This window comes from Strigops habroptila, chromosome 4, assembly GCF_004027225.2.
Source record: "Strigops habroptila isolate Jane chromosome 4, bStrHab1.2.pri, whole genome shotgun sequence".
Lineage (NCBI taxonomy): Eukaryota > Metazoa > Chordata > Aves > Psittaciformes > Psittacidae > Strigops > Strigops habroptila.
In genome coordinates, this window is record NC_046358.1 from 21,575,397 (window position 1) to 21,585,689 (window position 10,293).

The window sequence follows — 10,293 nt, forward strand, 5'->3', positions numbered from 1 at the left end:
TTTAAAAAGTGCTTCATCTAAATTGACTGTATTTTAGCTATTCAGTACTGCTTTTTAGTGCCAGAAGTCCAGCATTACTTCAAAAATGCCCGGGTCTCTGCTTATACAGACACCCAGTCAAACAATTAGGAACCTAATCATTAAAGAGTTTAAGACAGAAAACAGATGTTCCAGCCAATTTTGTTAGAGCTGGGAGCCTCTGAAGAGAGATGTCTGGATTGTTTAGCTTGCTTATTTCTGCAGCGCCAGAGATCATTCTTGTTACTGTGTTTTGAAGCAGTAATTTCTGAATGATGATTCTGGCAGAACTACAAACAAAGAATTACACTAATCCAATCTGGATGTTACTAACACATGTAAGGCTGTCTTCAGATTTTCACAGGTCAAGCAGGATTTAAACCCTGCTCTATTAGTAAAACAGAAAGACACTCTTCTTAGACATTTTAAAGTGTCTTTGCCTAAAAAGGCACATGAGTCCAGAGTGGGTAATAGTGTTTTGTCCTGCAACAGGAGCTCAAGGAAATAATTTATATAGATTGACTGCCAACAATAAGTTGCTTTAAGCAGATAAAGCTCATCTTACTCTAAATAGTTGTGAAACAATAACCTTGCTAATAGAGAACTGCCTCTCCAGAGCCTGTCCATGTACATAAACTTTCACTGTAACTAATAACCAGCTGTCAAAGAGCAATATCATTACAGTAGTCATGAATCACAATTTCGCACTAAGATCAACCTTCTCCTTCAAGAGGTCTGAGTGTCGATTCAGATCTCTGGATCCAAAACACAGACCTCTGGGTTTGGTTGCAGTTCCAAGCTAGAAACCCAAGGTTTAAAAAACAAACAAAAAAAAAACCAAACAAAAAAAACCACAAAACAACACATAAGTTTTGATATTACCTAGAGCAGCTTCAGGAACCACCGAATTCTCAGTTTTACAGCTGTCACAAGAAGAGCTGACAAAACACTCCTTCTGCAGTCTAAAAACACTTACAAAAGACAGGCCCAAACCCAAAGGCCAGAATCCAGTTAAGCATCTTACCCAGAGGCTGGTAAGACCTTAGTCTAAAGAGCATCCTTACCAGCTGTGTTGCAAACAATGAAGAAAGGCACCTACCCCAATACTTGCTTGTGTAACTTAATATTCACTAGGCTGCCCACAAAAAAAATAAAATAGGTTGGAAACTAAGACACAAGTATTCAAAATGAACATATAAGAGACAGTGATTAAATAGGATTCCACAACAAATGTGGTTGCCACCATTCTGTGAGTCAGCCAAGCTAGTGGTGGAGCATCAGCCTCACCTTCAAGAAAACAAGGTCAGTAACAGCTTATTTATTCTAAGATTTCTCCTACAGTTTAGAATGTATTTCATAAAGGTCAAACTGACAGTACTTTATTTTGCTAGTATAACAAAATGATTATAATTGCAAGAAAAGTATTTCTTGACAGAAATAGCAGCCCACTCAGCTTTCTGAAATTTCCTGGTCCTTTAAGTAAAAAGTATCTATCTTGCTTATGTTTTCCCTCATTAGACAAGAATCTAAGTAGCCACCAATTCAGTACAACTCTTTTAGATAAAACTAAGCTGCAAGTCATAATGAAATGAACAAGGTTTTTCTGTTCTGTGGTGCTTCTAGCTCATTAGAACAATCACTTCATAAGTGCAACTCTGAGCACCAACATGGTAAATTAATGGTGATATTAGTGGGAAGCAAACATCAAACTGTCAAGGACAGGTCTGAATTTTAGGAATTCAGTATTTTCTTTGCAATTACTCCAGCTGATCATTCAAGGGAAGACTAAACTGGCTTTTGAGGCTGCATTGTTCACATTTGAACTATTCAAAATTATGGAACAATAGTATCTTCCTATGCATTGCAAGGATGGCATTAACTGTAAAGCCTTTGTGTTCAGTGAACAGCAAAAAAAAGGAAGCAACAAGAAGACCAAAGTAGGAAGTTCTCCCATTCACGTAACTTCTTCAGTGCTCTTGTGCAGTGGACAGCAATGGCTGGGAACTCGTGAAGTAGATGGAGTCAGAGAATATATCCACAGAGGGGAGTAATATAAATAATAAAGCTCTCTTACAGCCCTTGGTATGGTCCTCAGATCTGGAAACCCAGAGGAAAGAGCAATTACTGTTAGAAACACATGTACGGATAGAAAAGAGGGGAAACTGATGATTAATAGGCAAAGCCATGGAGAAGCCCAAGATGACCTTTCACATACAGCCTTCCCCACCTTAACAAAGCTAACTTGGTCTGTCTGTCAGTAGGAAAGCTTCTGCCACTGAGTGCAGCTAGGTAAGTCTGCACATCTTCTGCTCCCTTGGTGTCCAGTCTCTGTCTGGATAAAAACTGGCATTAGTTGAGAGAAAAAGCTTACTAGCACAACATATTACTAAGACAACTATACTTGTTCACATCTGGCTCACATCTGGCCAAATAAAACCACAAGCAGAGTAAGCATATTGTCATCTGCTCTGCTACATAGGTGTACCAGTAAATCTTGCTAAAGACAGTTCCTTCTCTGCCTACCTAATTAGGTTATTAGCCATCGCAGGGCTCAGGATGCCATTAAATAGGAAGCCAGTGGCTTTAGTCATTTCTGATTTTGCACCCCTACAACAAAAATTAAAACCAAAAACTTTCAAAGGTGCTTAAATTGGAAACCTTTGAAGGTTTCCAACTTTCAGTCACCAGATTTCCCTGCCAGCACACAAGCCAGCACAACTTTAAGCTATATAATTAGGAGATATTAAAGACCTGGAAACAGATGAGAAAAAAGAAGACAAAAAAAGCAAAAGATGCTATACCACATTGAAATATGATCAGGAATCTAACCTCAGGATTGCCATTAGCTGCAACCACCTCAAAAAACCTGGAAATGAGTAGTTATACAATAATATGGCATTAAACTAGAATTCAGTGGAAAGCACAATCAAAAAACAAATACACACACCAAAAAGCCCACTCCAGCACAAAAGGCACAGTTCTCCCTGATCAGCAGGAAAATTTCATTCAAGCTCACTAGCAGCTGGATCAAATCTGATCAGAAAAAGAAAATATTCATAATCTGTTCTGATGTCCAGTCAAGTTTATCAGAAAAAAAATCAAATTGCTTTTCACCAGAGTAGGGAAAAAAAAAAAAAAGATGTTGCTAGCATATCTTCTGTCAGATCCTGAAGAAATACAGCTGTGTCTAACCTAAGCTAAGTAAAGTAGATGATGAGTGTAGAAAAACTCCCAAAACATAGTTTTCACCAAGCGCTCTAAGCAACCAGAAAAAAATGATATATTGGCCCCCAAAATTCTGGTTGCAACATGCAAAACAACTCCACGTAACAGAGTTAAAGCATACAGACCCACTGCAGTTTCTATTAAAGGTACCATAAGAGCCACAGCACTGAACTGATTGGAATGGCAAAAAACCTAGAAGCTTCAAAAGCCTAGAAAGTCTGCAATAATGACTGGAAAATGGTGAGACTGGGAGACACTGGGGAAGGCCTGTGGAATAGAAGGGGATATCTAAAGAAGGTGGCACCGTAAAAAGCAAGGAAAATGCATGACATTTCTGTAATAAGCTGGATGCATTTAACTTCCAGTGTATCATTTCAGCACACCATCAGTTACATGAGCCTGTATGTGCTGGTCAGCAGGCACCCAATGCTTGAGCTGAAAACAAGCAGCTTCCCATTTCTCCCCCTACTCCTCCATCCCAGAAGTAAGCTCATGTGTGCTCTAGCCTTACTGGAAGAGGCCAGAAGTATTAAAAAAATATGTAGCAGAGGAAGGGAGGGAGTGAGGGGAGGAAGACAGAAAGAAGATAAAGTCCTCCACTGCTCATGCCAGAGAAAGAGTGGCCCATGGAACGCATGGGCTACAAAGCTAGAGAAAGAAATTTGCATGCACATATTCAAAATTCAAGCCAAGCTATCCAGATGTTTCTGCACATCTGCACGTTAGTAATGTTCTGTGGGCAGAATGCAACAGACCCAACAAGCCTGTCTTGCTGTGCAGAACATCTGCAGGAAAATGAAAGGCACAAATGTAATTCACAAGAGCTAAAATTAACTTCTCTTGTGCATGCTTTATAACTAAAACTCAGACAACATGCATGAAAGAAAAAGGAAAGGTAACCCAGACGAAGAAAGAGGAAAATATATCCTTGCATTTGTTTTCAATTTGGATTGTAATTACAATTTTTTTTTTCTTATTGTTCTCAGCAACCCACTTTCACATTCTCTCTGCTCCTCTTTTTGTTCTGTAGATTCCTGATTTATGCTCCTTCACAGAGGAACTTAATCAGTTGGAAAACTTCAAACCACAAAAACTCTAAAAAATTAAATACACAGGCTGGAATAGGAATGAATGGCTCTGCTCACAGAAGTTCTGCTCATGCAATTTCTGTCAAAAGAAATTCCATGGAAAGTTGCTGATTTTAATGACATTTTGATGGTAGAATTGGCAAGACCCATGATGACATTTTCACTCATTTTCAGAGTCTCAGAGTGAAACAGGTATTTTCCTGGAAACTGAAGCTTCAATACAGCTTCAGTTCACACACACACACACACACACACACACACAGAAAAAAAAAAAAAAAAAAAAAAGTTTTGTTCTGCTATAAAGCAAAATAAGCTTTCAAACATCAGAATTTTTTCTCTAAGTTGTTTCTATTATCTGATCCAGAATCAGCTTTTTGAAAAGAACAGACTTGGGTACTTGAGCATGACAGGACTTCCATGAATCTCAGAAGAAAATCCAGAAACCTTCATTACTAAGAGCAATTGCTCAGATAGCTGCTTAAGTTGTATGCATTTACGCTTATGAGAACAGCACCAGAGATTTATATTACCCACTATATGAAGCAGTTAAATGAATAGAGTTGAATCTTTGCCTGATGTTCCATGAACTTGAACAAATATGCGCTGCCGCACCTCTCCTAAGGATCTGTTGAGAAGAATGCATGCTCCTCTTATCTTCAGATCTTCCTCAGTTATAGGCTTTTTCAACTAAAACCTCCCCAACCCACCATAATCTTCAGAGCTCAAGAAGTGATAGCAACAGAGAAAACCTGAGTATTTACGACATAAGCATTAACTCAGTAAGGTTTTCCAGGTATATTTTGTGTAGAAACTGGCTCCGTGGCCAGAGGTAATGGAAGCAATTTACTCAAGGAGAAAAGCCTACAAACTTATTCCAACATACCAGAGGGAGCATGAGTGAAGCTCAAGGCTGTTGCTACACCTGTCCTTTGGGTAAACACAATCCTCCTGGCTTATCAGCTGCTATCAGCATTAAAATGATACTCTGCTTTAACAACATGGGATTTGCCTTTTAAGTGGCTTAGAAACAAGCTCTTTTTTCAGCGGGGAGTTTTCTGAGGGGAGCTTCAAGGCTAAGAAACCAGCCCCAAGCCAAGGCAGCACAGGTTATTTAGAAAAGCCAAGTATGCTCATATAAACTAGACACCCCAGCGAGGACATATGGTCCAATAAATACAACAACAATGTAGCAGCAACAGCAAGAATATTAACACCACCAATACCATGGAAAGTTACTGATGGCAGGTCTTCTAACTTCATTGCCTTTCACAAAAAAAATCTATTTTAAATGAAACCGCAGAAGCTTAAAGGCTGGAGAAAAGGCCTACCAGAAAATTCCCACTGTCATGACCTTTGGACTACCAGGTCTTCAAACTAGAGTTATTGCCATCTGCTTTAGAAACTAGAACAAGCACCTCTCCTCCTGCCATCACACTTCACGTCTCATAGGATCTTGTTGAAATCAGTCCTTACCTGCCAACTCACTTTCCATTCCTCCTCTCAGCACACATCTTTCTCAGCTTCTTGATTTTCAGCCCTTTGGTTCCACAGTAAAACTCTCATCTCTCTCATGCCCATTTTCACCTCATTTTTGTCTTCCTGTGAATGTCTCTCCCTGTGACAGTTTCTTTCCCATAATTTACAAGTATTTTAAGCTCTTGTTCTTTACAAAATCTTTCACTGCAGTTTACTATCCAGCTACCAGCTATTATCCTTAAAAAAAAAAAAAAAAAATCTCAAAGCATTAGCTGTGCTGTGCAATCAGCTCATGAGCCAATCTAATACTCATTACTAAGCTCTCAAATACATATCTTTATTTTCCCTTATGAATCTCTTAATGGCTAACATGCATTTCCTTTAATTTTTGTGACCATGCCTGTGTGTGGCGCTTGACAACAGCCTGCAGCCAGGACTGCCTAGAGCTGCATCATTATTTTGTTTGCCCTTGTCTGTTGCCATTTTGTACTTAACACAGATTCACTGGGGCAAGGACACCCTGTTCTGTGTTTGTATAATGCCTAAAACAGCAGGATCCTGGGCCATGGCTAGGCAGCAAGGAAAAAAAAACCTCCAACTCAGGCACAGTGTCAGTAAGGGTTTCAGCATAATCATCATCTTCATGGTTAGCCAAGCTGTAGGACTTTGGTAGTGGGAGCCATAATTTCTAAACTGGTTTGCACACATCCTGGCATGAAGCTGCCTCTTAAACCAGTTTGCCTTTGGGTTAGGAAACTGGGTCCTTGCAAGGAAAGGTCAGGCACATTTATCTGCCAAAAGTCAGTCTCCTAGTGTCATCAAAATGGCAAATCTCCACACAATAAGAAGTAAATGTAGTTTGAAGGAGTTTCACAGTAATATTGACAGGTGGATGAATATAATCTCAAGCCTGCTTTTCAGACTGTTTGAGAATGGCAGGTAATTTAACAATGAAAAACTGATCACATTAACATGGGGAGTGATATCAAAAGAACTGTACTAATCCAAAATGAGCACCACTGCTCCTACCAGACCTTTGATTATTACGACAACGTTGCCAAATTATGTTATTTTAGTATGTTTCATGATATGGGGGATTACTTTTTAAGTAATACCTCCTAGAGAAGTGTTATTGGCATCAGCGCCTGAGTTTTTACATAGAAAAAGCATTTCGGAAAAAGCTTAAGGAACATGAAAATGAAAACAGAAACCAGAAAATAAATGGTATATAACATTTATTTACTTGTGAAGGAGCAAGGTAACAGGCACAATGATTTAGAACATCTCTCAACAGTTCTGACTCTGTCAAATCAAAATTTATCAGGAAGCCTTTATTAAAATCTACAAGATCTAATAGTTTCACTGTCCTTTTCCTGCAAAAAGCTTTCATCAAAAACAGCCCAGAAGATTAAAACTTGAAGGAAAATAAAGTTCGATTTTGGGTTGGGCGCGATAGTGAAGAGGATCTGAGAAGATTCCAGGGAAGGGCTGTAAGTAGGTTGAATATATAAACACTTATAGACAGAATTATCCTAAAGGATGCTGAATTCCCACAATTCCTGTCTCATTACTAGCCTGTGTTTCTTCTCCAGAAAATTTTGTAATTTCCCCCTGGTTTAATTATCCCCTTAACTGAACCAGTTTGTCACTATGCAAAGGACATAAATAAAACTAGTCATGGGCAATAAAGCCTTGCAAATCTTCTATTGTACTGCCCCAACTCCCTATCATCCCTCCTAATTTTTAATTGAATGTTGCCATTAGGTGGTTCCCTTTAATATGCAGTCAGTGAGGCTTCTTTATCATGCAAACTCCTGTACTCCCAGAATAAGCATTACTGACATTTCTAATTCTAATTACTTTAATTATTTTTAACAGTCATTAAAAATAGACGGATTTTCAATATTCAATTAAGAAATAGGGGAATAGCCTAAGAAAGAACCTTAGCAAATACACCAAAGGTATTCTCAAATATTAAAAAACTGTTGCCAGGAAATCAGCATGATTTCTAAAGCTGCTTTCCATAACTGCTGCTAGAGATAGCAGGATAAACTGTTGTAATCCTAGTTCTGGAAGCAGGCATACCAGATTTTTCAAACTGCTGTAGGCAGTAACCAGGAGACCTTTCCCCCGTCCTTCCCCACGCTTTAAACCTGTTTCCAGCCCACTGGAGTGGGAAATACATGCAGTGATACCACAGCCAGTTTCTGCCACCAAACAGATGGTGACTGCTGGAAGCCAGCAACACAGATCCTAGTCACTGAAACTTTATTGGGAGTGCCCACCAGTGTGAATAAATGTCTTTAGATGGACTAATTAAAAGGACTCTTTTCATTAGTTAGGACCATCTGTTAGGCCACAGACCTGGTGGAATTGCATACAGGTGGACATTCCTAGGCAGGAATCAGCAAAAGAGCATCTCATGGCTTGTAAAGCTATTGTGCCCCAGTAACAGGCTAATGAGGCTTCACACAGCATGTTCCTCCAGTCTGTGTTCACAGAAAGATTTTTACCCCTCTCACCCCCTCACCTTGATAGGTAGTGTGCAGTGTTGAGCACCACTCTCAAAAGCAGCTTAGTCTTCCTGGCCAAATGATCAAATATTTATGGATTGTCGGAAGTCTGTACCCTCCCATAATTGTCCTGGTGTTTGCATCCAGCAGCAAAAGGGAAAGAAACAAAAATGAGTTAATTCCCTCCCTGTCCCCCAAAAAATTACAAAAAAACCCAGCTTGTAGAAGCTCAGGAAAAGTCTACAAAAATGAACGTGAAATCCATCATAATGAGTTTTGGGGCAGAGAGGACAGTAGTACAAAACACTTCCAAGCTTTTGCTTGAAATCAAACCCTTCACAAAGTACAAGGTAATTCATATAAGACTCAGCATTAAAGCCCTACACACTCTGATTCAACCTTCTTTTGAAATCCATGTACAAATATGAGAGACAGTACAATGGGCCAGACTTGCAGTTTTACATTTGTTCTTGCTTGCCCCTCACCTTCAAGCCAGGACACTCAGCACCACTCTGTGCTTACACGTGATCTCACATTCAAAGTCATTCATAACAGAACTCCTGCTGAAGACTCTTATCTTCCAACTCTTAGGGCTTTAAACAAGCCAAGCCAGCTTATCCCTAAAGAAATAAAAGCTTACATGTAAACACCAAGTCATGGCTGTGAATCACTCCTGACAATTGCTTACATTGCCTGGCATGGCAGCTTCTAACAAGGTACACTGTTATTTGATATTTGCTTTTCTGAGGCACCCATAATTCTCAGATGAACCAGAAGCTGTAGAGGAACAGATGGGTTAAAAATTCCCAGTCTAAGCATGTTAATACAAGTATTGGTCATTGCAATTCTCCAGTACTACCCTATACACTATCAAGACTTTGGGACGTAAAAGCTGAACAGAGAAAACTTCATTGCTAAGATAAAGTTCTGAAAGGGAAAATTTTCAAGGAAACAGTTATTTCAGGCCTTAGTATACACAAAAGGTCACCAACACTTGATTTTTTCCCCCTTTATACATCACCTATAGACAGTGAAACAGTTAAGGCAACACAGACATCCAGGAAGCTGGCTAGCCAACATATAAAGGGCTTAAAAAACAGCAGAAAGGCCAAAATGCTCCTATTTACAATATTTTGTGACCCTAACCTAATCATCATGTTTTATTGTTTCTCCATTTTATAGTTCTGCTCTTTCAAGAGAGCCAGCAGCCAACATTTCTTCTCTGCTGGCCAAAGAAGCAGCCAAGTGTCTGCTTCATAGCCAATATCAGTTACTGAGCCATAAGGAGCTAATATGAGCTTGTGAATGTACAAGGTAGCAGCTGATACCCTTCTACTGGAAAATTAGACTTGGGGTTTAGGCACCTAAGGATTTTTTTGTATATAGACTTAATTCATTCTGCAACACAATTTGAAATTATTTGATCAAATTTGGACTTAAATTAGGGCAGCCGGTGGAACTACACTGATTTATGACAGCTGAGGATCTGACTGTATTTTAACACTATATTCTCTTGGTTTTGTGTAAGAATAAACAGGCAAGAATTCAAGCCTAAAGAAAGCAAAATATCATTGTGTAATTTCAAGGCCAAACAGAAGTATGTAAGATGAAATGAGAAACCTTTAATTTAAAAAGACTTGAGAAAACAAAGATTATTTTCCCAGTGTGGGAGTCTATGGATCTTAGTAACAGGCCTTCAAGACCTAGCAAGAATTGTTACTTATATCCAAAACATTCACAAAGTGTATTCACTTACAACCCTGTGTAAACAGCAGTCAGCTCAGATTCAGCTGATACCTCTGCAAGCAACCTGCGTTTGCCAGTCTCAGCCCAAAAACGAAATCGAGTAACTCTTAAGTCAATCGGGTAAAGATGAAAATGGGATGATACTGGAGGTCTAGATATCAACTTTTTGACATATTCCTAAAAGTGATTAAAATAAAACCTGAGTTTAGAGTCAAATATTTACATAC